This window comes from Sminthopsis crassicaudata, chromosome 1 (assembly GCF_048593235.1).
Source record: "Sminthopsis crassicaudata isolate SCR6 chromosome 1, ASM4859323v1, whole genome shotgun sequence".
NCBI classification, from domain to species: domain Eukaryota; kingdom Metazoa; phylum Chordata; class Mammalia; order Dasyuromorphia; family Dasyuridae; genus Sminthopsis; species Sminthopsis crassicaudata.
The window spans coordinates 363,409,734-363,436,619 of NC_133617.1; the positions used below are offsets into that span (position 1 = coordinate 363,409,734).

Below are 26,886 nucleotides of genomic sequence, written 5' to 3' on the forward strand. Positions count from 1 at the left end.
GAAAAAGGCTGCACACACATATATAAATATTCTTTGCAAAATTATTGGAATTAAGAAAAAGATGAAAGCAAGCTATGATGCCAGTCACTTGGAGATGGATATTATATTTATATATAAGAATATGTATACATCATCACCCCCACATATTTGTGTGAATATGAATGTGTAATAATATTATACTAGAAAGATAAAACATGCTAAAACCTGAAAAATTCAGGAAAATATATTTTGAAAAAAATAAGTTTGTATTTTTACTCTGAATTTATGAGTTGTAATGTGTATAGACATTAAATCAGAAATGAAATCACTAGATAGACTACTACCTGATCATCTATTTACTTTTTAGTAAGTCCTAATTCAACTTCTCATTGCAATTTAAAAAAAAAATTATTTAAGTACAAATTCATTTTATATAAATCAACTGTCCTATTTAACCTTTTAATTATAAATGTAATAAAAGTTAATGTAATAATTAATGGTTGGCTTCAGGGGAAAAAAAGATCTCTGTAATTTATTATGCATTGTTCAAATGGAAAATAAGATAGTGGAAAATACAGTTTAATGCTAAATCATGTTTCAGTTGTTTTTTAAATAAATATAGTCATTGATTTTAATTCTGCAGCATTGTCCATACCTCTGATAGTCTGATGGTATGTAACTCATTGTACTTTGTATTTTTAATGATTTTTGTATATATCAGAATTTTATATATCGGATAACCTATTTGCTGATAGGGAACAAGTCATGTTTGCCATTATCAAGTTCTCTATCAATCCTACTCAGTATCTGGTTCAACATAGTAGTCTTTTATTTTAATATGTTGAATAAATGAGCATAAATGAATGAATGAAAAATATCTATAAGAATTATTACAACTCTTTTACACTGAAAAACTGTCAGAGTACAAGGGATTTCAATTTCAATGTATCTAGCTTAACCACAAACTAAATGAGTATTATTTCATTTAAAATCTCAGAATATTATAATTAAAAGGAATATATCTAGCCCATTCATCTACCTGTATAAACTAAAATCTATCAATGTAAAGTTACTTGCTCAAACACAATTCAAATATGCATTTTTGAGGGCTTGGTTTGGGGAAAAGTACTCTGCTAGGCATTGGCTATATAAAAACTGACATCAAGGGGAAAAATAAAAGAAAACAAAATAAAATAAAAATCATTACCTCAAAGAGCTTTCATTCTACAAGGGAATAGAGATATTAATCCAGTTAGGGAGGAATAGAGCATAGATTTATTGATTTCTATTTTGTGAAAATCACTACACTGAACTATGATTTGTAAATTTTTCCTTCTTTCCTTCCTTCCTTTGTTCCTACCTTCCTTCCTTCATTTATTCATACATTCCTCCATTTATTCATTGCTTCCTTCTCTGTCTCTAAGTCTCCACTGAAGTCCAACTGTGACTTTTAGAAGTTAGTGTTGTTTGTCTTTCATTGTTAAAGAGAATCTTGATATCAGGGAAGTGGCCAGCAAGTGAATTAAATTTAAGTAAGTGAAGGCTATGCAAAGTTACCAGCTTTACTTTCTCTTTCAATGCCATTTGGGTTCAGTGGCAAGTTATTGATCAGGACAATTGGAAATGATTCTAGAACCAATGGGAAACCTTGATCTTTTTAAACAAAGATCTTTAGCAGGTTTCAAAGATTGTGTATATGAAGTATGGACTGTGACATCTTGCCAAAAGAAACAGGAATTTCAACTCCACCTCTGTTGATAGTATATGATTCTTTTTTTCTGATAAAAATTCTAATCAAGAGTGAAAATGCTTATTGCAAAGTTGAACACCAGTTGTTGAAAATTGTGGCTATAAAAATTCAATTTTATAATTTATGAAGCATTACAAAAAATTAGTTTTAGTTATTATCTCCTAGTTACAATGGGGTAATGCCTGTTCTTGATAGGGGTATTTAACCAAATTCACTCTATCTTACATTGAGACAAAAATTCATTGATTAGAAACAGAATAAAACACGATGGGAAAGAAATTTCCACCTAGCCTGAATGGCTGGTTAGATAGATGCTGGTGCAATGGATAGAAAACTTGGCATGGATTTAGGATAGACTTGAGCTCAAATCTGGACTCAGATCCTTAGCCCTTTGACCATGAGGAATGTCTGTATGCTTTAGTTTCCTCATTTGTAAAGTCAGGAAAATAATAGTATCTTCTTCCTAGGATTGTTGTGATAATAAAATGAAATATTATTTGTCAAGTGCTTTGCCAGCTTGAAAGTACTATATAAACAGTAGGTGCTGTTATATTGTTTGAGAGATAGTAAAATTTCTGAGGAACCAAAGAATTAGTTAATCATTGACATGTAGAAAGTCAAGTGTACATAACTGAAGGAGGGCCTGGAAATCTCCAGGCCACCACAAAATAGAAGAAAAAAATCTTTTTGGTTTTTTGTAGTCTCTCTACCCCTGGTTCTCACTGTTCTCATCTGGAACAAGAATAGATGATTGTTAAGGGCTTGTTACTTTGTTCTTACTTGCCTCATTCCTATAGAATGTTAATTTCTCTGGATGTTATTGATAAACATTCAAGAAGGTGAAGTAAAAACAAACTAACAAAAAAACAAAAAACAACAAACAAAAAACCTCACATATCTAATGGTGATATTTGGCTAGAGATTTTTACTTCTGTTCTCCAAACTAGACCAGCCAGATTTCATATTTCAAGCAATTGTTTTCACAAATCAGTCTGAGATAAGGAGCAATATTTCCATCTTCTACCTACTTCAGTAAACAAATATTCAATTAAAAAGACTTCTCTAACCAAGATAAGATCAAAATGGGTCCATGATTTAGGTATAAAGAATGAGATAATAAATAGATTAGAGAAACAGAAAATAGTCTACCTCTCAGACCTGTGGAGGAGGAAGGAATTTATGACCAGAGGAGAACTAGAGATCACAAAAATATCACAAAATAGAAGATTTTGATTGCATCAAACTAAAAAGTTTCTGTACAAACAATACTAATGCAAACAAGATTAGAAGGGAAGTAACAAATTGGGAAAATATTTTTACAGTTAAAGGTTCTGACAAAGGTCTCATTTCCAAAATATATAGAGAACTGACCCTAATTTATAAGAAATCAAACCATTCTCCAATTGATAAATGGTCAAAGGATATGAACAGACAATTCTCAGATGATGAAATTGAAACTATATCCACTCATATGAAAGAGTGTTTCAAATCACTACTGATCAGAGAAATGCAAATTAAGACAACTCTGAGATACCACTACACACCTGTCAGATTGGCTAAGATGACAGGAACAAACAATGATGAATGTTGGAGGGGATGTGGGAAAATTGGGACACTAATACATTGCTGGTGGAGTTGTGAAAGAATCCAAACATTCTGGAGAGCAATTTGGAACTATGCCCAAAAAGTTATCAAACTGTGCATACCCTTTGATCCAGCGTTGCTGCTATTGGGCTTATATCCCAAAGAAATACTAAAGAGGGGAAAGGGACCTGTATGTGTCAAAATGTTTGTGGCAGCTCTTTTTGTTGTAGCTAGAAACTGGAAGTTGAATGGATGTCCATCAATTGGAGAATGGTTGGGTAAATTATGGTATATGAAGGTTATGGAATATTACTGCTCTGTAAGAAATGACCAGCAGGAGGAATATAGAGAGGCTTGGAGAGACTTACATCAAATGATGCTAAGTGAAATGAATAGAACCAGAAGATCGCTGTACACTTCAATGTTGTATGAAGATGTATTCTGATGGAAGTGGATATCTTCAACATAAAGAAGATCCAACTCACTTCCAGTTGATCAATGATGGACAGAAATAACTACACCCAGAGAAGGAACACTGGGAAGTGAATGTAAATTGTTAGTACTATTGTCTATCGACCCAGGTTACTTGTACCTTCGGAATGTGCAACAAGAATATGGTATTTACACATATATATTGTATCTAGGTTATATTGTAACATATGTAAAATGTATGGGATTGCCTGTCATCTAGGGGAGGGAGTAGAGGGAGGGAGGGGATAATTTGGAAAAATGAATACAAGGGATAATATTATAAATAAATAAATAAACAAACAAACAAATAAATAAATAAATAAATAAACTATAAAAAGAAAAAAGAAAAAAGAAAAAAAAGAAAAGAAAAGAAAACAGATTCCTCCCCCCCCCAACAAAGAGAACACTCTCAAGAAAAATAAAGTATTTTTCAATTAAAAAAAAAAAAAAAGACTTCTCTAAAGAAAGCAATAGAAGGATCCATGTTAGCTACTCAGGCTTTGTAGATCTTCAGATCATAGTTAAGACAAACCCTTGGCAATGTAGTATTTATCTCTTTTAATTGCTAATAAAATTTTCCATAGTGGCTGAAATACTCTGACTATAATAGCATCACTTCAGAGTATAGTAAATTTTGTCTGCCATTTCTCTGAAATAAACTATTTGACCTATAATACCTTCACTGACAAATTATACCTCTGTTTAAACTCAAGCTGAATGCTATTATCAAATGATAGTGAACAATCATTGTCATGGAGGATAGAAATACTTTCACAGCAGCACTCAATTCAATATTATGATATGAGTAAAGACAAGGAGAGAAAGGAATCTATATGATTAAATAGATACATAGGTGTACAACACAATTGGGCTTCATTTAAGCAAAATAGATACTTATTAGCTTCAGGAAAAATACTTTGAAAAGTACAATAGATTTATCTTTTTTACTTGTTTTATTCAGAAAAGAATAAACTGTAAGAGTGTAGCAAATAAATAATAACTGGTAATATTGGGTTTTAATATCTATTCAATTTTTTTTTGTTGTTCCATCAATCACATCTGAAAAAATAATAAAAAAATAAAACAAATAAAAAGCAGACAAACAAGCAAAAGATAGAGGGACATAAAAGAAAGGTGAGGGAATGGGGAAAGTGATTGAAAAAAAATTATTAGATGAATTTTTCATCACTTTCTTTGACTCTTTTCTCTTGAATCAAATAGTCTCACAGTTATATATCTTTACATCTATTGGTATGAACAAATGAGAGGTCAGATGGCAGAGTAGATGGAGCACTGATCTGAAGTCAGGAAGACCTGAATTCCAATAAAGCCTCTGACATACTGTTGGAAGTATTTCTCTTCTCAAGGCTTTTGAATTCAGAGTCCTGGATTGTCTGTAGGAGGGGAAATAGTGATCAAAATAGTATTGATGATCTGATTTGCCTGGCATATGGTATTTTCCTATCTCTTGCTCAGGTGCCTCAGATGTTTAATTTGTTGAGAAATGACAATTTATTTACTCATTCCTCCAAAAATCATTGATTTTTAAAAAAAAATTAGATTTAAAAAAAATTGCTTGTTTTTCTGTCTAATATGCTTCCTTTATGATAGTTAATAAGTTGATATCAGTTTCATTTCTACAAAGGAAATTTACTAAAATGGCATAGTGAGAAAATAGTACAAAAACATTTGTACAAACACATTTCCCTAACCACTGGTAACACTGTTAACCATTTTCATTCTTGGTGTATGTATCAGAAGAGGCCTAAAACTGCCAAAAGGGCTATAAAACTGTGTATACCATTGTTCCAAGAGTGTCATTACTCGGTTTGTGTCTCAAAGAGATTATAAAAGAGGGGAAAAGAAACCATACATGCAAAATGTTTGTAGCAACTCTTTTTGTAATGTCAAAGAATTGAAATTTGAGTGAATGCCTATCAGTTGGGGAATGGCTGAATAAGTTATAGTATATGAATGAAATAGAATATTATTGTTCTAAAAGAAATGATAAATAAGCTGATTTCAAAAAAGCTTGGAAAGATTTATCTGAACTAATGATGAGTGAAGTGAGAAGAAGCAAGAAAAAATATGCACAATAACAGCAAGATTATATGAAGATCAACTGTGATGTATTATGATGCATTAATTCAAGACAAGTCCAATGGATTTGGAATGAAAAATGTCATCTGCTGTAATGTTCTTCTCAAAAATATAATCTTCTCTGGGAGCAGGTTTTTTTGGGGGCTTCTGGAGGCAGCCTTAGTTTCAGTTCAGTGTAAGAAACCCAAATGCAGTCAGGGATTAAAGTCCAAATCTTTTACTGTTTCTGTCAAAATCTTATCTCCTTCACTTTGGACTCTGCTAGTTTTCTGGATCTTGCCTCTAGTCCTTTGCCTCTGTTTCTGTCTCTAGCTCCCTTCTCATGTCTCCAAATGCAAAGTCTCCAGCCAGCACAAAGGTGGAAAATGGAATGAATCTGTCTCTGACTCTGAGAGTGGACTTCTGCTTTAGTGGGCTTGTCTTTTTATGTGCTCTCTTAAAGGTGTGAATCTAAGTACATTAATGAACTAGAGTTAAATACCATGCTAAATTAGATAATTATTGTCTCTATCAATCCCAGTGATTTAGCACCTTGTAAGAATCCTAACAATCTGCATCTATAGAAAAAAACTATGGGAATTAAATGTGGATCAAAGCATAGTATTTTCAGGTTTTTTGTTTGTTTGCTATCTTGTTTTTTTCTTTCTCATGGTTTTTCTCCTTTTTGGTCTAATCTTTTTTGTACAACATAACTAATATGGAATGTGTAGCCTATGTCAGATTGCTTGCTGTCTTGGGGAGGGGAAAGATGAAGGAGAGAGAGGCAGAAAAATTTGGAAAGCAAAATCTAATAAAAATGAATGTTGGAAACTACCTTTATGTGTATTGGGAAAAATAAAAAACTATTGAGAAAAAAAAGAATAAAAAGAAATGACTTGCGGTCACATGTAGAGAAAATGAGGATCCAAAATGTAACTCATGACTCATAAATTCCTCACCAAACTTGTTTCTGCAGATGTATCACTTATAAATGAGCTGTATCTTTGCTAGTTCCTTGGAGTATAGTTGAAAGAGTCAGAAATGTTATCTAAGCTGATGACTTTACAATGTCTGAACTGTTTAAAGCAATCTGCCAGTAACATTAAAATTTATATGGTAACTGTTTATTGTTCAAATATTACAGAATTAGAAGAGTATGGGAGAGAAAGGCACACCCCAGGAAATTGAAGAATAAGAAGATTCTAAAATCAAAGGAGCTAAGTGGAACAGTCTAGGAATTTTCTTTTTATTTCAATTTATTTAATATTTTGCACAGTTACATTCAAAACAATTTAAAATTTTTGATTTTTCCTTAGCACCACCACAATTAAGAAACCACATGTGAAGTTATGCAAAAATGTCCATAATAGTCAAATTGTAAAAGAAAACATGTATCTCCTACTAATAAAAATAAAAACCCAAAAGAAAAATTAAGCTAAAAATAAAGAGACAGAGAAAGTAAAAGTGAATGTTCAATTTATATTTAGACTTGATCACTTTCTTTTATGAGTATGGATTGGATTTTTCATCATAAATCCTTCAGAGTAGGTTTGGATGATTGAACTGCTGAGAAGAACAATCATTTACAGATAGTCATCCCAGAACATTGCTATTACTTTGTATACAGTATATTTCACTTTCTTCAGGGAGGACTTTCCAGGCTTTTCCGTCCCCCCAACCCCCCCCCCCCCAGAAAGCATCCTGCTCATGATTTTCCAGAGAACATGATTATTCCAGCAGAGAAACTTGCTTCAAAATTTTTTTTTTTTTGCAGTTACTATTGCTAATTGTATTTCCCCCATTTATTCTCTCTCCTTTCATCTTGTCCCTCCTCAAAAGTGTTTTGCTACTGCCTACTCCCTCCCCCAATAAGTTCTCTCTTTTATCACCCTTCCCCTCCTTCCCATATCCTCTTCCTCTCTTATTTTCCTACAGGGTGATATAGATTTTTATCTATGAATATGTATGTTATCTCCTATTTGAGCCAATTCTGATGAGAGTGAGGTTCACTCACTCACCCTCTCCTTCCCCTCTTCCCATCCACAATAAAAGCTTTTTCTTTTCTTTTTTATAATGGCAGACAATACTATATCTGTAAGATCTAGTGTTCTGGGGCTCCACTAATTGGGACTGTGATAGTATTGCACACCAGACTCCTAACCCATTGCCACAGATCCTAACCACTAACCTTCAGATTCCTTCATAGTGTCCTCAAATTGAGAGGTCCTGCCTTACTGACATTGGGGTCTGGGCTGGAGCTGAGGCTGGCCTGGATTGTGATTGTATGTTGGGGGCTCATCCTGGGGTTCCACTCTGGGATCCCATTTTGCTTCCACAGACCTTTTCTGCTGACCTTCCAGCTCCTCTTTGGTGTCTCTAAGCTGATAGGTCTGGCAGTCACTAGTACTGCCATTGATTCAGAGGTTGGGCCAGCCTGGGCTGGGGCTGGGTCAGGGCTGCACCAGAGTGTCCTGCCATGGGACTCCCACACTGATGTTAAAGACTTTTTCTGCTGAGTTTCTAAGTTGCCTTTGGCTGGAAAAATGTTGTGCTACATCTTTTTGAATGTTCTGATGCTCTAACATTTGGTTAGAATCATTATTTAAAAGAATTTGGAGCAGTTTGGAGAAGAGGTTCAACAAGTTGCTGCCTTTATTCCACCATTTTGGCTCTGCCTCTGGGAATTTTCTAATACTGTTTTTTAGTAGAATCAACCATCAATAAACTTGAGGAGGGATGGAGGGGAAAGTTCTTCAATGGCACATTCTTTAATGTAAGTAAAGAGCTTGATCACACATGACAATGGAGTAGAAGAATTGAAAGGACACAGAGTCATCTATTTTTCCAACCAATCATTATTATCAAGTATGTGATTCTTTCCCTTCTCTACTCTTCATTCCCTACTCTTTAAATACAGGTTTTAAAACTTTCAATCACAGTAAGATATCAATGACTAAGAATGGCTTTGTGCCAAGACTGATTCCATAATAACACACATTTCATAGGGATCAAAGTTTTAAATTAAATAGATGTTTCTTTTGAAAATATTCAGTTTAACTAGATATCGGATAAAAGGATTTTCCAAGGGGAAAAACTTCTAACATCTTCTGAGGGTGCCTACTTATACTCTATTTCCACAAAAGGTTAGTTCTCATGTACAAAATCCATGTTTTTTAAAGAAATCTTTATTTGTAAACACTGTTTCATCTATTCTCTCCTTGGTTATCTTTCTGATCTTTTCCATTCATTCAAAATTCAGCAAATTTATATTAAGGAATATTGTATTACATACTAAAAGGAAGGGTCTTATCTTATTTAGATAAAACTTGGTCTTATGGAATTTATAGTCTAAGAGCATTCTAAAACAATTGGTTTTGTTTGATACAATTGAGGATTGCCATTCAAATGTTTGCTTCTTACAGTAACAAATCATTGAGGCTGACAGGAGTTCCACCATGTTATCATGCTAATTCCTTCCTTTTCTTTTTTTATAAGCCTGCTACTTGAAAAAAAAAAAAAAAAAAAAAAAAAAAAACACTTTTATTTATTTATTTGGTCATAAATCACACTGATTCCTTAAAAGAGAAAGCAAACAAACAAACAAACAAATGGAATGGTCTTCCTTTCCTTACTCCTAGCTAAAAAGCATAATTAATCCTATAATACTTAGGATCTTATCAAGAGATTTGTAAAAACCTATCTATTATTGTGGAAGGAACTCTGCTTTTGATAAAAACACTAGCTTTAAAGCCCTGGCTCTGAAAATTAAAAGTAGTATTTTCTGTTGGATAAAGCATAGGACTTGAAGTCTAGAGATCTGGGTTTACATTCTTCATACTAACTGTGTGACTTTGAACAAATAATAAACGTTTTTGAAATTCAGTTTCCTTATCTGTCAAATGAAGTTAGATTAGATTATGTGTAAGATCCCTTCTACTTCTATATTTATGATTCTACTATTGCTAGTCATATGACTTTGAACAAGTATTTTTGTCTTTCCTGAATCTCATTTTTCTTATTTGTTTTAAGAGATCTGATCAAACAGGCTTTTGAGAGAAAAGTAGTTCACAAAAAATAAAGTGCAACAGAAATGTGAATTAGTATTATTTAATATACATTAGTAGTAAGAGTTCAATTAAAAATCATCAAGAGATTACTATTTTTTAGATGCTGTTCAGATTACTGAAGGGAATAACAGATGAATAAAATAGTCCTTGACCTCAAAGTTGTTATAAATTTTTATATAACTGGTAAACTAACAATGATAATTAAAATTTTTCATTGCTTTAAAATTGGAAGATTTCTTCTGCACGAGTCTTTTGTAACCTAGATAATAGAATGATTATTATTTAATTTTATAGATATGGAAATTGAAATTCTAAGAAGTTAACTGAATTGCTCATGATCATAGGCCTAATAGATATCTGATTTAGGATTCAAACAAGCATCTTCAAGTTCCATTCTCTTTCTTATATAATACTATAATAGCTACACACATACACATACACACACACACACACACACATACACACACAAATTACAATTTAAAAAAAACTTCAAAGAGTGATAAAAAGGGTGTCATAGAAGTTCAAAAGAAAGAACAATCAATATTGATAATGCCTGATTTTTAAAGAGGAAATAACTATTTTTTTCTCTATTACTTATAAATGATCAGAGTCAGAATGAGTGAACAGCTAATTTTGTTCCTTTTCCTTAAGTTCATTCTCCTTGAAATATGTGAAACAGGAGAATTCTTAGAATAAAGTTAAAGTTTTCTAGGAGATTTTTTCAGGAGGAAATTTTTTAGGAAATTTTCAGGAGAAGCAGAATCAGAGAAAAGAAAATAATTTATCTGCAACTGCAAAACTTGTCTTGGATATTTTGTTTGTCCCATTTTATATGGTCTTGAACTTCAATTGACCTTCAGTTCTTCCAAAGGGAACTCATAGTTTGATGTATGTATGGATCAGAAAATCAAGATGAAGCAAACTGAGAATGGATTCACTTTAGATATCAGTTGTATTAGTTTAGGAATCAGAAAGAAAGTTCAGGTTCAGGAATTTAGCTTAAAAAGAGATGTCTGAAATCAGTTCTGATATGAAAATAATATAGAATTTGAAGTTAAAAGTTATAGACTTAGAAGCTAGCTCTTCCACTTACTAGATGCATGACTTTTGGAAATTACTGAAGCCTTCTATAGTTCCAATTTCTTCATATGTAAAATGATAATTATATTTCTTCATTACCTCCCTAAATGAAAAATTGTGATGATCAAGAGAAATCATTTATTTAAGACACTTCAAAAATGTAAAGCACTATATAAATATTAACTTTTATTATTGAAGTGGGATTAATATGTAATTGTTCCTGTTTCAAAGGAATAGAAGGTACAAGAATGTCTAGATTATTTCTAGGTCTGGCTGGGAAGAGGCTCAATCTAAAGAAGTCAATGAAAACATCCAGTATTCTGGAGGTGCTCCATATTAAGACAGATAATGTCCCCAGTCTGAAAGATTAGACACTACGTGTGATACTAAAGACCAGAAGAAACTGCAAGTGAGTTCTGTCCCCAGAGTAAAAAATGTTTGCTTTCCATCTTCTTTAAAAACATATATGTTCTCTATCTATCTTTCTGTCTATCTCTCTGTCTTATAGGAAAGAAAAAGTCCCTGTAGGCATTGTGTGCTTTTGATTAAGAAAGGAGAAAAATATCACTACTAGTAATAATAATAGTAATAGTAATAGAAATAATAGTCAATATAACAACACATATTGCTTTGAAGTCTTTTGTGCCTTTCATTTGTAGTAACAAGTTTATAAATTAGGTTATAAAATTTCTAAATTATAAATTTAGTAACAAGTATTATATTCAATTCAAAGATTGATAGACTGAGTGGAAATGCAGAGCAATCTCCAAAAGATCACCTGTCACAGCTGGGCCTGTTGACTTTTACACTAGTGCTTCTTTCCTTAAACTATACTGTAAAAGTATGCTTGCTGAAAAGTGCATTTTTAAAGGGATATATGTTTAGAGTTAAAAAGAGACATTAGATATTTTATTTCATAAGTAAGAGACTGGTCAAGAACATGGCTACAGTATTATAGGTTACATTGAACTTTCTACAAAGCTGAGATGCCACTTTAAAAGCCATCAATACAACAATGCAATGAACCTAAAAATCAACAAAAGAAACATTTCTCCCCAGACCATGCAGACAACATGGTCATCAAAGCTAATAAACATTTATTGCCAGAGATTATTGGGAAGCTTTCTAGGGTAGATTTCTCTTGGGGAAATATGTTCTTACAGAAGCTATGGCTTAAAGGAAACTCCATCATCCTATCATATTTTATGTTGAGAAATGACCAATAGGGGACAGTATAAGTGTTGGTACTTACAAAATGAGAATTCGGCACTTGACAGCCATTTTATTGCATCTTGAACATATTGAAGAAATAAATCATGAGGCCAGTACAAAAATTTTTTTTTTTTTTTTTTTTTTTTTAAATTCTAAAATCAGTAACAGAAGTGAAACTCCACCGAGAGTCACAAGATGGATTCTAGGAACCAGTTAACTCTGAATTGCTCTGAGTAGTGGTAAATACCTCTGTGGGTTAAGTGTCCCCAAACCTCAATAGGAGGGATGATGGTAAGGATATGATTAGACTGAGGGGAAGTATAAAAATGTTACCAGGTGCCCTCAGCAAACAAAAACAGCTTTCTGCTGTTCAGTTAATTTTGCCCCTTTGCCTCAACAAATGCCCAGAAAAAAAAGAAAAAAAGAAAAAAAAGAAAAAAAAATCTTTTTTAATTGTATTCAAAGAACTTTGTTGTTTCATGGCCTAAGACCTAGAAAACAAAATAACTTTGGTTTTGTTCTTGTAACAAGAGTTAGATAAGCAAAAGATCCAAGGGTACAATACATAAAATAAAGGATGGCAGAGCTGAGAGAAAGTATCTGGGATACTGAGTTCCCAAATTCATAGAGAGAACCTAGGAGTAGGCAGCAAAGCAAATGAAATGTTTATGCATGTCTTTGTAATTCAGTTTTTCTTTACTTTACTTCTTTCATCTCCTAATTTACTGTTCCAATCAGCAGACCTATTTTCTGCCCTCTTTGTTACTACCTCCCTGCTTATGGTTTGAGCTAAATCACAGACAGTTCTAGCCTTTGGGTCCACCAGTATGAAACACTATACAGTATATAAAATGAATTACTGCAAATAAGGCAAGGGCTAGTGCCATAAACCTGTCACCTTCAACTCCATGATTTCCTCTCTAATATCCCTATTCCCTTGCTTGGTATCACCTAATATGAAAGGGGATGAACTGTTCTGATATTAAAGCAAAACATTTTACAAATTTCTATAACACATATTTTAATGATGCTGCAGAAGAGAGGGAACATTGAACACCAAACATTTTGTGGAGTTTTGCATGATAAATATCTCCAATATGTGTATGTTTAAAAAAAAAAAAAAACCTTGGAAAATTTTAACATATATAAACTTGAATGATTATACTGGGAGGTAATGTAGTATTCTAATGCCCGAGAAACTGAGGCAAGATAGAGATTAGAGAGTATTTAATAATTTATTTAAAAGGGAGAGATGTACTGGGACCAAATGGATCCCAGGTTTAGTCCCCGGGCTGAATGAGTCTCCAAGAATCCAATGATGTGAGTTCTCAATGACATATATACACGTGGCTCAGACTCAGAGGGTAGAGAGAGGCAGGTGTGGAGTCAGGGTGCTGAGAGTGGGAATAGGACTCTAACAATCTGATTCTGACAGGCTGAGGAGACGCATGGGGGGGCTGATAATTGGGATTACAGAATGGGGAGAGGCACCCAACATTCTGATGATATTTAAGAGAGAAGGTCTTTTTCCTTATCTGGAGAATCATGATTAGGAGGAAGGGGTGGTTGAGCAAAACAATTACGGAAACCAAGGCAGGACTGGGTCAGGATAATGAGGCAAACTGAGTCAGAACAATAAAAGAGAACTATGGCATAACATTATTTAAAAAAAAAAAAAAAGAAAAATTCTAATCTTGAAATCAGAGCACCTGAATTTTATATCCAGTTTTACCACTTAAAGTTTTCAAGATAAAATGTGAAAACTGGAGAAACTTTAGAAGTCAACTAATGCAGTTCTATTCATTATGTAGTTTAGTAAACCAATGTTCTAAGAGATGAAATGATATAGATAAGATGACAAAACTAGCAAATAGCTAAGCTGAGGTTTAAAACTGTTGATTTATAGTTCAAGGATCTTTGGGTCATGTGATAATTTTAAAATTTTGTCAATTTCTTCATTTTAAAATGATATGATAACATTTTCCATGTATCTTGCAAAATATTTTTATTTATTTTTATTTGTTTCAGTTTGTTTCCCCCACCCCCATATTGGTATACTTTAATGTTTGTGACTTTTCCTCTCCCCTTATTATAAGTTAAATTCAATCTCATTTAGATGTTAAATCATGTCATGCATATCAAATATTTTTTTCAGTAATGGGAAAATAAGATTGCATTTGTAGATTTAAAAAAGGTAATTAAAGTGACATTAAAGACAAAATTTGGCTTGGCTTATTAGTTTAAAGTTTGATGTCACTTTGTCAAGTAACAAATTATTATCAATAACAAAATAGAACCACTGTAGCAAAATAGAAACATAATAGTTGGGAATTTCCATATATCTCAAGTGTTTAAGGAAGTACAGAATGAGAATAGAGCTTTGGTCTAGAAATAAGACAAGCCAATATTTAGTGAGAATTCTTTGGAGCTACATACACAGAAAACAAAACAAACAAACAAAAAAACTCACATACACATAGATACCACATTGAGGATTTTGGCTCTAGATTGAAAAGGCAGCATATAATGAAACAACAAAAATAAATTGAATTAAGCCTGAAGGTTTCATTTTTGGCCAAGCTTCTAACTAGTTTATTTTGTCGAATTTGGAGCAATAATTAAAATGAAAGAAAAATAAATGCTATTCCATAGGTATAAGTAAAATAATAAGGCAAAAATGAACTTCAGGCTTGAATAAACCTGGCTCTAAAGGCTGTTCTTCAAGAGTCCTTTTTGTCTATAGGCTGCTGCTGTAACAAGAACTCTGTTCTTGTTGCTGTCCAAAGTACCTCAGTACAATGTAAGAACCAGACATCCACCTTGGGGAAATGACTGTCATGCATTTAGAACTAGGAATGACCTTAGAAGACATCAATTCTAATCCTATCATTTAAGAGGGGAAGTGACCAAGGCCCATAGAGAATAAGTGGCTTGTCTGATGTAAAACAGGTTATAAGTGATACTGTCAGTTTTGTGTCTAGTTGTTCCCATTCTAAATGTAATGATCTTCCCATTATACCACACTAGGGCAGAGTTTACCAGAAATATGTAAGTGAGATTGCTAGCAAAGTGCACTAGATCAAAATGCTTATTGTTTTAATCATTTCAGTAGTGGTGAGAAGTATGATCTAATGAGCAAACTACCAGAGCATTTTCAGAAAAACACAATTATGTGATTCTGACACATCAGTTATTTGATTGTATCTACAGAAATTAGAGAGAAATAATGAAATTTTAGGGGAAAAAAAAAAAACTTATTAGTCTAGTAAAGGTCAGTCTAGCTCCTATTCTCTGTTTAATCCAAGGCTCAAATTCAAAGTATTATACACTAAAATGAAATTTCCTTTCTACCTTAAATTTTAGTGCTTTCTCCTTCTTAAATTATTTGAATTTCTCGCTTATAAAGTGATCTTGTATTTATATAAATATTACATTCTACCAGTCCAATGTATCCTCTTTGAAGCCAGTAATTCCTTTAATTTTGTTTTTATATGTCCATTTCTTACTACAATGCCTTGATTATATGAGTTGCTTAATGTATTATTGTTGATTAGAACTGAATTATGTTGGTAAGTGGACAGATATGCACATAAAGAGCACTATAGTGATTGAAATTAAATCAAAAAGTTATCTTTGGAAATTATGGATAGTAGAAAATAACTTATTTTTGTTCAGGACATAATAAAACAGCCATCATAAATTACATATTTATTACTGGACATATATAGCTAATACCATTCAAACACAGTTAAATTATGGCATATCTATTAAATGCATAGAGTCCCTTCAGAAGAAAAAAAATGCAAAAAAAAAGAAAATATTCCTTCCACATGCCTATTACTAGGGATTCTGGGTTTGGGGGAATGAGCAGAAGAAATGAGAAAAATCTCTCTTGTTCATCCTATATTGAAATTTCACCCTCTGACTCCAGAATGCCACAAGAATTAGAGTATACCAGACTTCCCTTGGGGTTATCAATAGACATTATACATTCTGGTCATTACCAGTTGTCAATAGACATTATCATTCTTAATAGAAAATATTTAGGAACTGAAGTATTGCATTGACTAAATAAGAGGCATGAAATCAGACCAGGGTTGCCTTCCTCACTAGCCATCTTTCAAGCTTTTATCTTTCCTGAAAATTTCTTTGCATCAAAAGTGATTTCTCTCTTTCCTCTAATCTCTTATATAATTTATGATTCATACTTCTTTTGATATTAAGCAATTTTGTTATTTATTTTAGTATATATACTTACCCTAACTAATCTGTAAGGTTTTTGATAATAGAGATTTCTTTTCTATTTCAGGTTGTGTACATATTCAGCAATATATATTTATACTTATACATACATATATGTATATATTATATATGATCATTCATATATTATATATCATTATATGTGTATATTTTATATATACACATATATAATTCTACTTGGAGATTTGTTGTTATTAACACTAAAAGCCTTCTTATCATTATCTTTCTCACCCACAATAGTTATTTTTTGTTAATGCTCATAGCCCATAGGTGGTACCAGAGAAAAGGTCATCCCTACACTGGATAAACTCCTCTAATTGGTCTTGGGGTCAGATTGTAGAGATAAATATAAGAAAAATAATTATGTCTGTTCGTAATCAAGACAGTAAAAATTAAGACTGAGTCCCAGGAAGTTGGTATCAAGGCAAAGTGATGTGCCTCAAAGACCAAAATGCTCTTGTGATTGAGTAAGTCATTTAATGTCTCTGAATCTCACTTCTGTCATATATAAAAGAGACATACAAATAAACAAACAACGAGTTATTACCTTACGATGGCATAGCAAAGAAAATTATTTGTAAACATAACTGCGCTATATTAATGTAAGCTGCTTCAACAGCAGCAGCAGCAACAATTACAATATCAACAACTACTATTACCACTACCAAGAAGATAACAGAGACAAAGCTAAAGCAAATCTTCTAATTTTTAACCTAGTAATATTAATCAAGATGTGGTTAGATAGCATAGTGGATAGAGCACTGGGCCAACAGTCAGAAAGACTTGAGTTTAAATCTACCCATAGATAATTATTAGCTGTGTGATCCTGGAAAAGTTACTTTACTTTGTTTTTCTCAGTTTCCTCATCTGAAAAATGAATTGGAGAAAAAGATCTAGTACCTTTGATAAGAAAATCCCAAATGGGATTGCAAAAAGTTGAACACAAGAAAAAAATTAAGAATAACATTTACCTAGCCTAATATACAATAAATATTTGTTGACTCTAATATAGTTTGATAGATAGATGATAGAAAGTAGAAAAAGAAAAAAAAAGCAAATGGTATCAGGAGGTTAAAATATTCATAGGTAGTGACTGAGTAGTGACAACTTTTAATTTTAAAAAATTTAGTGAGTATGGAGAATGTTATGTTTGAATATCTGGGTTACTGTTATATCATTAGTTTTTTTTATTTTTTGTTTGCTTTAAATTAAAATTAATTATGTTAATAATAGCTGAGATTTAGTTTAGGGTGGTTGCAAAGATTTGTATATAAATTATTCCATTTGGTCTTTACAACAAACTAGTTGATCAAGTACTCTAGGCATTCAATCCTCATTTTAAAGGTGAGATTCTTAAGGCTTAGAGAAGCTCAGTAACTTGCCTTGAGTTGGAAAAAAAAAAAAAGTTAGGATTTGAGGCAGGGCTTCAACACAGATCACTTTTGACTTCAAGTCCATCCTAATTGCCATTTTGAACTCGTGATTTCTTTCTTTCTTTCTTTCTTCTTCTTTCTTTCTTTCTTTCTTTCTTTCTTTCTTTCTTTCTTTCTTTCTTTCTTTCTTTCTTTCCTTCCTTCCTTCCTTCCTTCCTTCCTTCCTTCCTTCCTTCCTTCCTTCCTTCCTTCCTTCCTTCCTTCCTTCCTTCCTTCCCTTCCTTCTTTCTTCTTTCTTTCTTTCTTTCTTTCTTTCTTTCTTTCTTTCTTTCTTTCTTTCTTTCTTTCTTTCTTTCTTTCTTTCTTTCTTTCTTTTTCTTTCTTTCTTTCTTTCTTTCTTTCCTTTTTTCTTTTTTTTTTTGAGATCCCATAAGTCAATTATTTCTAAAGTAGAATTTTAGTAGAATAGCTAAATTTTTATGAATTTAAGTCATGTGTATGTCCTGTCCAATTTATTGTCTACAGATAATATCTAACACAGAAGGATAGAGCCGGCAGAAGCTCCCTCTTGAACTTAGCAGTGAGACTTGAACTTGACATACTACAATTCACATCTAGAAATGGCTATTACTGACCACGGTGAACATTTGATAAGCATGGTTTTCAGGTTAAAGTAATGTGTGTCCTTTTCAGGAGAGAGTTAAGTGCATTTGTTATTGGTGAATAGTTTATTCCCATGACAACACTAGCTCTAAGTAATGCACACTTTGGAAGTGACAAATCTCCCTTTACATCATATTACTAAGCAATGCACATTTTGCTCAGAATAACATGGGAATTAAATAAAGAGATGCAATTTCAGACAGAACACAGTGCTTGGGATCACTAGACGCCAGGCAGGTCTCCATAAAACATTTAAAGAACACTAGAGCAATGAGATTTTCAGAATGATTTCTTTTCATAGTTCAGCCCAATGTGTCTTAATGAAAAACTCCCTTTTACAGGGAGGTCCATGGAGAACAATGGCTTCAACACAACCACTTGCACATATATATGTGTTTATTTTTAAGGTCATAAGCAGAACATGAAGGTTTCTTACTTTAGTAGGCTGATTATTTCATTAACCAGAAAATGCTCTATTCACAATGAAGCCGAACATTTGAACTGTAACAATCCTTGCAATAAAATTGTAATAAAATATTTTTTTTGAAAAAGTGCTGTGTTCCATAATTCCAACAAATATTATTCACTTTCTCTTGCAATACTACATAATCTTCATGGTTCCATAGGCTCACAACACAGGACTTTTTCTCAATCTCTTATTATCTCTTACCCTAATATCCCCTTCTTTTCCAAGACCTGCTAATTTCATCTTTGTGACATCTCTCCAATATAGAAATTTCTCTCTTCTGACATTGTCACTATTTTGTTGCTGGTGATCACTTCATGTCTAGGATAGTGCAGTAGTCTGTTGTGGGTAGGCTTGCTTCAAGTTCCTCTCTAATCTAATCTATCCTTCATTGAACCCCTAAAGTTATTTTCTTAAAGTCTAGGTCTGACAATGGCACCCCAAAATTCAATGAATATACATTCAATAAACGCTGTTGCCTACAGGATGTAATAAGAAAAAAAAATGCTCTGTTTGTCACTCCTTCATGACATCTCCTTCTCCACATGTGAAATCTTCTGACATCTTATTCCCCGTCTGACAAAAGTGCCCTATTCCATTTTTAAATTAAATGGGCACTTAATAAATGTTTATAGATTGATACATGCAGAGTGTACTCAAAATCCTTAGTGAAATTTTATTTTAAAATTAAAAAATACTTTAGTTTTTATTTCCACAAAATTATATATATAAAATAATTTTTGACATTCATTTTTAAGATTTTGAGTTTCAAATTCTCTCCCTTGCGACCTTGCCACCCCCCCAATTCAGAAGTCAAGCAATTAGATATAGGTTATACATGTATAATTATGTAAAACATCAGTCATGTAGTAAAAAAAAAAACCATAAGCAAAGAAAAAAATAAGAAAAATAAAGAAAATTTTAAAACTAAGTTTCAATCTGTATTCAGACACCATCAGTTTTTTTTTTTTTTTTCTCTTTTTTGAATAGCATTTTTTATCATTAAGTCCTCCAGAGTTGTCTTGGATCTTTACATTACTGAGAATAGCTAAGTCATTCACAATTGATCATCTTAAAATATTGCTGTTATTTTTGTTTGTTTGTTTTTATTAGAAAATTTTCTTGTTATAAAACATTAGCAAATATGGAAATACACAAAATACTTTAGGGAACATCTGGTTATAGTATACAGATCAGTAGTTCTCAAACAGGGACTTGCAATTTTCAGTGGAGTTATGAGGGGTTTCAGGATGTAAATCTGTTCTTCTGAGGAGTACTGCAAAGGGCTTTGATGCTGCAATATTAGTTGATAGAAATTTTCCCTTTGGTCCCAAACCCCACCCTTTTCCTCCCACATAATTATGATGGCCTTATTTTATGATAGCCTAATGATGGCCTAATTATGATTCAGTACTTTTAAACGAATTATTGTTCTCTATGAAAAAACTTAAGAACCACTTGTAAAAGCAGAAGAAATATACCTTATATGCTACAAACTTCTCTAAACTATGAAATGAAGATATTTAAATTCTATTGTTTTACATTTAATTTTACACCTTAGCAAACATTAGGATCAATAACTTGTCAATTTGTTTTAATAAAAATTATAAAAAAGCGTATAAAATTTGATATCCCCTATTTTCAATAAGTACATACACAGTATGTATGACTGTTAAGAAGATGAATAAGGATGTCATATAAATTACATTAACAAAAATAGAACTTTTTTTACCTTGTCCAAATTAAATAAACTAACTATATTTCTCAACAAATTGAATGTTAGTCCTAAACTGATAACACATATTCAAAAGCAGCATTTTCATAACTAAACTTATGTAAGCTCCAAGGGGGCAGGGATGGTATCTTCTCCAAACTTTTTTTTTTTTTTTATTTTTCCCAGTGCTTAGCATAGTGCTCTGCACAATTAGTGCTTAATAAATGTTTGTTGAATGAACAAAAACCCAAATTCTTAAGTAATTTTATTTTCCTAATGGGCATGACATTCAACTATTAAGCACTGATACACTTGATTGGTCTGTGTAAAATCTACTTTTTGTGACCCTGTGTTTACCCTTTCACATTAATAAGCATCAGTAAGGTCTTTGGCTAATGTGGTTTTGAAATGGATTGTAAATTCAGAAAACATGAGACATAACAACCTTGATTTAGTATATATAAAAATATCCCAAATACTTAAATATAAAAAAAATTCATTTTCTAAGATGGGATTGAAGTAAAAAACAAACAAAAAGAACCATGACATTTATCTTTAGACCTATATCCTGAAAATTTAGTTGAGGTAAACTCTGCAAGAAACAGATCCACACTTGCACACAGTTCTGACCCTCTTTTTGGCTGGGCTGAGGTCAATAGACTCTGAAGATATATCTCCAGAACATTTCATTTGATAATCAAAAGTAAGCACTTCTCCAGGATAAAAACAGTGCTATTCAAGGAAGGCGAGTATCAAGGTTGTCAATGAAAACGTTGAACACCTGAAGATTTGGATCACAACTGTGATTCACGAAATGAGACACATTTCCATATGGAGCTGCATGACTCTGAATTCATCAGATACATAGTCCAGATCAAAGAGATATGTGATTCCTTTATTATCATAGAGCTGCCCCCGTCTCCCAGCTTCGTCACTTGTGATAACCTCTCAAACATATTCCATGACAAAACTCATTCTTTTAATTTTCACAAGGGTTTTCACTCCCCAGCCACAGCCATTGCTAGTTCTAAAGATGCAAAGTGAATATGGTGTACCTTTCTGAACAGTCCTTTTGGGGCAACAGGCCCACATTTATACCTTGAGTTGCACTCATAGATAGGAGTGCCAGGTTGGATTTTTATCTGCCTTTTTTTTATTGTAAGCCAAATGAACTCCAGCTTCTGGAGGGCAGCACTTCTCAAAAAAGCAACCTGTGCACATACAACCAACTATGGCTTCATTTGTTAAATTGATTACAGGAGCAGGTTTGTATTCATTAATGTAGTAAAAGTCTAAAGGTGGACCTTCCAGATCAACAGTATTTTCAACAAAGATCATTCCTTAATGGTTCTTTTTTCTGTTAAGCTCTTCTTGCAATCTCTGCAGAGATACCCTTTGTTTAGCCTTCTTTACAACATACTCAGCAATACTAGGCTTCAAATTTTTGATATCATTTGTCAACATTACTGCTTTGCCTTGCTTTAGCTGAGACAAATAATCACGTTGGTCATTATAAAATTGTTCAAGAAGTAATGGACATTTGAGGTTTCTTGAAGGTTCCCAAGTATTTGTAGTTTCTGGCCATCCTTTCCATTTTACAAGGTAATATTCCATATCCTCCTTATGTTCTGACTGCATGCACCACCATCTTGTGGAACCTTCATTCCTATTGCTGTTATTTTATATTCAGTACTTTTCACTTTGCATCAACTCATGGAAATCTTTCCAACCTTTTGTGAAAGCACCTGATCATCATTTTTTTAATAGCATAATTTTATTACACTATAATTACATATTACACCTTGTTCAGCCATTCACCAATTGATGGTCACCTGCTCAAAGATAAAAAGAGTATGCATAGTTTTATAATCCTTTGGGCATAGTTCCAAATTGCTTTTCAGAATGATTGAATCAGGTCTCAGGTCACAACTCCACCAACGATGTGTTAATTTCCCATATTCCCCACATCCTCTCCACCATTTGCCCTTTCCCTTTTCTATTCTATTATTAATCCAATAGATACAAGATAGTACCTCAAAATTGTTTTAATTTGCATTTCTCCCATCAATAGTGAGTATAAGCATTTTTAAAATATGGTTATAGAGAACTCTGACTATTTCATCTGAAAACTGTTCATAACTTTTCATTAATTATCAATTGCAGAAAGGCTCTTTTATTTTTTTTTAATATGTCTCAGTTCTCTATATGTTTGAGAAATGAGGTCTTTTTCAGAGAAATTCGCTTCAGAATTTTTTCACAGTTACTATTGCTTACAGTATTTCCCTCCAGCCTATTCCCCCTGCTATTTATGCTATTTTCTCTCCTATCATCCTGTCCTCCCTCAAAAGTGTTCTGCTTTTGAATCTCATCTCCTTCAATCTGCCTTCTCTTCTATTACCCCCTCCTTCTCTTTTCCCTTTCCCCTCCTACTTTCTTGTGAGTTAAGATACATTTCCATACCCAGTTGAGAGTACATGTTATACCTTCTTTGAGTCAGTTGTGATGACAATAAGGTTCGCTCATACTCTTTCACCTCTCTCCTCTTCCCCAACAGTATAAAACAGTTTTTCTTGCCTTTTACTTTCTACCAGATCATTCCTCTCTCACCCCTTTATTTTCATTTTTTAGGTATCATTCCTTCATATTTAACTCCTTGCTCTCTGTACCCTCACTATATATGCATATATGCAAAATATATGTTACACAAATACATATATATGTATGTATATAATCTCCCATTGAAAAGTCAAGCATCTATACTTACTCAACTTTTGTTAACTTAGTAGTAATTTTAGTAACAGTAGTGGCACAACTAGTATATATTTGTGTTTGTATGTACACAAAGATAATATATATATATATATATGTGTGTGTATGTGTATGCACACACGTTTATATAGGTATAGATATGTGCATTGATACTTGCACTTGCACACACATATGCATATATGTATGTATATTAGCATGTGTTTATATATATATATATATATATATATACCTTAGTGTGTATGCAGTTACATATACATATGCATATATTAAAATATCTTAATTATAGTCTGTTTTTATCATCATAGTGAGGTGAGTTTATTTTCCTACAATGCATATGTATATATGCATATATATGCATAAAAACACCCATATATAAATACACATGCACACAAGAACACATATGTAAGTGTGTATACTATACATATGTGTAAATTTTATGTTACTTTTTGGTTGCAAAGAACTGGAAATGAAATAAATGCTGATTGGTTAGTGAATGAATAAGTAAAGTAAGATATATGAAAGTCATGAAATATTACTGTTGCTTACTTAATGATGAACAGGAACAGCAACAATAAAAATTGGATATGAAATATCCAAAAGCAGCCAACCAATATACACAATTATGACAATAATGTAAATTCAAAGAACAGGAACAAAATAATTGAAAGTGATCAAGCTTTGTTTCAATGAATAGAGGATTGTTTACTTCTTTGCAAATATAGGGGACCACTGAAATGTAACGCTGCATATAGTATTAGCCATTTTCCAATACATTTGTTGGATTTATTTTGCTCATTTATTTATTTATTTATTTGAGGTGTTTTTTTTTTTTTTTTTTTTTTTTTTTTGTGTGTGTGTGTGTGTGTGTGTGTGTGTGTGTGTGTGTGGAGGCTTTGAGAAAAAGATTCAGTTGTAAATACAGGTGATTAAAATGTAGGTTAGTAATAACATTTATTTTAGAAATTAGATTTAACTAAATTAAACAAATGTGAATTATTGCTAACTCTACTATCATAATATTTCTCCTATTTGCAGACTCTCCAAATATTTCCAATGAGTTGTACATATTCTAGTTAATTCAACATCATCTCTCAGCGTTCAAAACCTTTCTATTTTTCCAAATTTCAGATTTTTGTTATTGTTATCTCTCTAGTCAATTCTTCACATCACTTTAAGAATAATTTCTTTAATATACACTTTATCATTGTCCTACAAAGAAAATTTTAATATCATAACTTATTAATGAAATAGAAAGTTCTTAATTCGATATTTGAGATCCTCTTAAATATGACTTCTACTAACTTCAATTTAACCAAAATGATACTCTTCTTTGTGACCAAGTATTCTCATCTAGATCTAGATCTAAATGTTAGAATCCATGTAGATGTTAGAATCTCATCTAGAATTATATCTAGAATTGTTAGAGACTTCAAAAGTTTTCTAATCCAAGACGTTAATTTTATTGTTCTCTACTGGTGTATAAATTACTTGAAAGCAAATAATGTGTTTTCTTTTAACTTTGAATCATTATTACCTGGCACAATGCAGTGTCAACAGAGAAAAATTAGTAACTGTTTGTTGAAATGAAATCTTCTAAATATACAGAAATCAGTTAATCCTAGTATTGTGAACTTGAGAAGAGGTATTTGTTTTATTCATTCCTATATTTCCTACATGTCTAACATATATACTTTGGTGGAATAAGAAATGATGAATATGCAGATCTCAGAAAAAAACAAAAAAACAAAAACCAAAACCCAGGAAGATGTGTATGAACTAATGCAAAGTGAAATGAGTAGAACTAGAAAAATATTGTACATAGTATCAGTAACATTGTAACTAATCAGTGATGATTAGTTATGAATGACTCAGCTTTTCTCAGCAATGCAATGATACAAGACAATATAAAAAATTTATTAAGTAAAATGCTATGCACACCAATTTGAAGAACTGATAGACTCAATGCAAATTGAAGTATATTTTTCCACTTTGTTTTTAGTTTTTTCTTTTAATCTGTTTCTTCTTTTATGATTATATGTGACTATGTATAATATGTAATATATGATAGCTAATATGGAAATATGTTTTATATGATAGCACATGGATAATCTATATCAAATTGCCTGACATTTTCATAGGAAAGGAGAAAGAGAATAGAAGGAAAAAAAAGATGGAACTCAAAATCTTGTAAAAATGAAGGCTAAAATTTGTCTTGTCATTAATTGGTGAAAAAAGTTATTAAAAATACTGCAATGAAGCCTTAATGGAAAAAATGTGAAAGAATTTGCCATTAATGCCAAGTAATATTATCAAAGCTTTTCAGAAACTTTCAGTATTTATTTGTAAATATTCTGAGATTATCAACATTTCATTAAAATGTAAAGGCACTCTACATTATCTAATAGTAACAAAAGAAAACAAGCTTGAAATAATAAAAGGAATATAGTAAAAAAAAAGCCTATTTTATGCATGTATTCATTTGACAGATACTTAGATATTTTCAATGTATGACTCATTGCAAATAAAAATAAGTGTGTAAGTTATCATGCTTCAGGTAAAGCTTCACATTCATTGTAATTATAGGTTCCTTTCAATTCTGCAGGAGGTACTATTCTAGAGAGTAATAAGATGAGGAAATAAATTATGTAAACAAATGACTATCTTACTAAGTCATAGTATAGGAATATTGGACTAAATAATAAAATACAGAATAACTATGACATGAGTTTAGAGGAAGGAGAGGTCACTTAGCTACAGCTACAGTGTCCAGAAAAGAAGATTCATTAAAGCTAGACCTTGAAAAGATAATAGAATTTTAATGGATTGAAAGAAAGCATTCAAGTTGAAAAGGGTATGCCTGATTCAAAAGCAACAAGTAGGAGAGTGATTGGGGCAGAGTACCTAGGCAACAAGAGAGGTAAAATGGTGAAGAGATAAACATGACCTAAGATTGTATTGAGCCTGGGATGCTGTGCTTAGTAATTTGACATTATCCTGTAGATAATGTTAAATCATTAAAGGTTTTTATTTTTAGGAAAGATTGCTATCAATAAAGTCATGTTTTAGAAAAAAATAAAATTCCAAAGAGATTATGTTAGTCTTCATATAAAATATTTTCATAACCCCTCCTAACTTCCTACCTCAATGCTCTCGATTTTAAATAATATGCAATGTTTCTTATTTTCCCTCTGGGAACTTATAGTTATCCAACATACACATTATTGAAGGAAAGGAGATTTTTATATTAATTTATCTTCACTTCCTTTTCACAAAACTGAATTTGTTCTGGCAGCTATTTTATAAAGCCATTTAATTACATGAAGAAAGTGGTAAGATAAGCAGCCATCTTTTCTAATAAAGGCAAGACTGGCCAAGCCAATTCACTGACAATATTATATCACCTGAAATAAAGAGGAAAA

General features: G+C 32.1%; 1 protein-coding gene and 1 pseudogene across 2 annotated transcripts in view; both read right to left on the reverse strand.

Moving 5' to 3' along the window:
• RIT2 (Ras like without CAAX 2) overlaps positions 1 to 26,886 on the reverse strand; it is a 669,143-nt gene that overhangs the window by 571,160 nt on the left and 71,097 nt on the right. The gene's annotated exons all lie outside the window — the stretch shown is intronic.
• On the reverse strand, positions 21,050 to 22,331 carry LOC141554287 (histone-lysine N-methyltransferase SUV39H2-like; annotated as a pseudogene).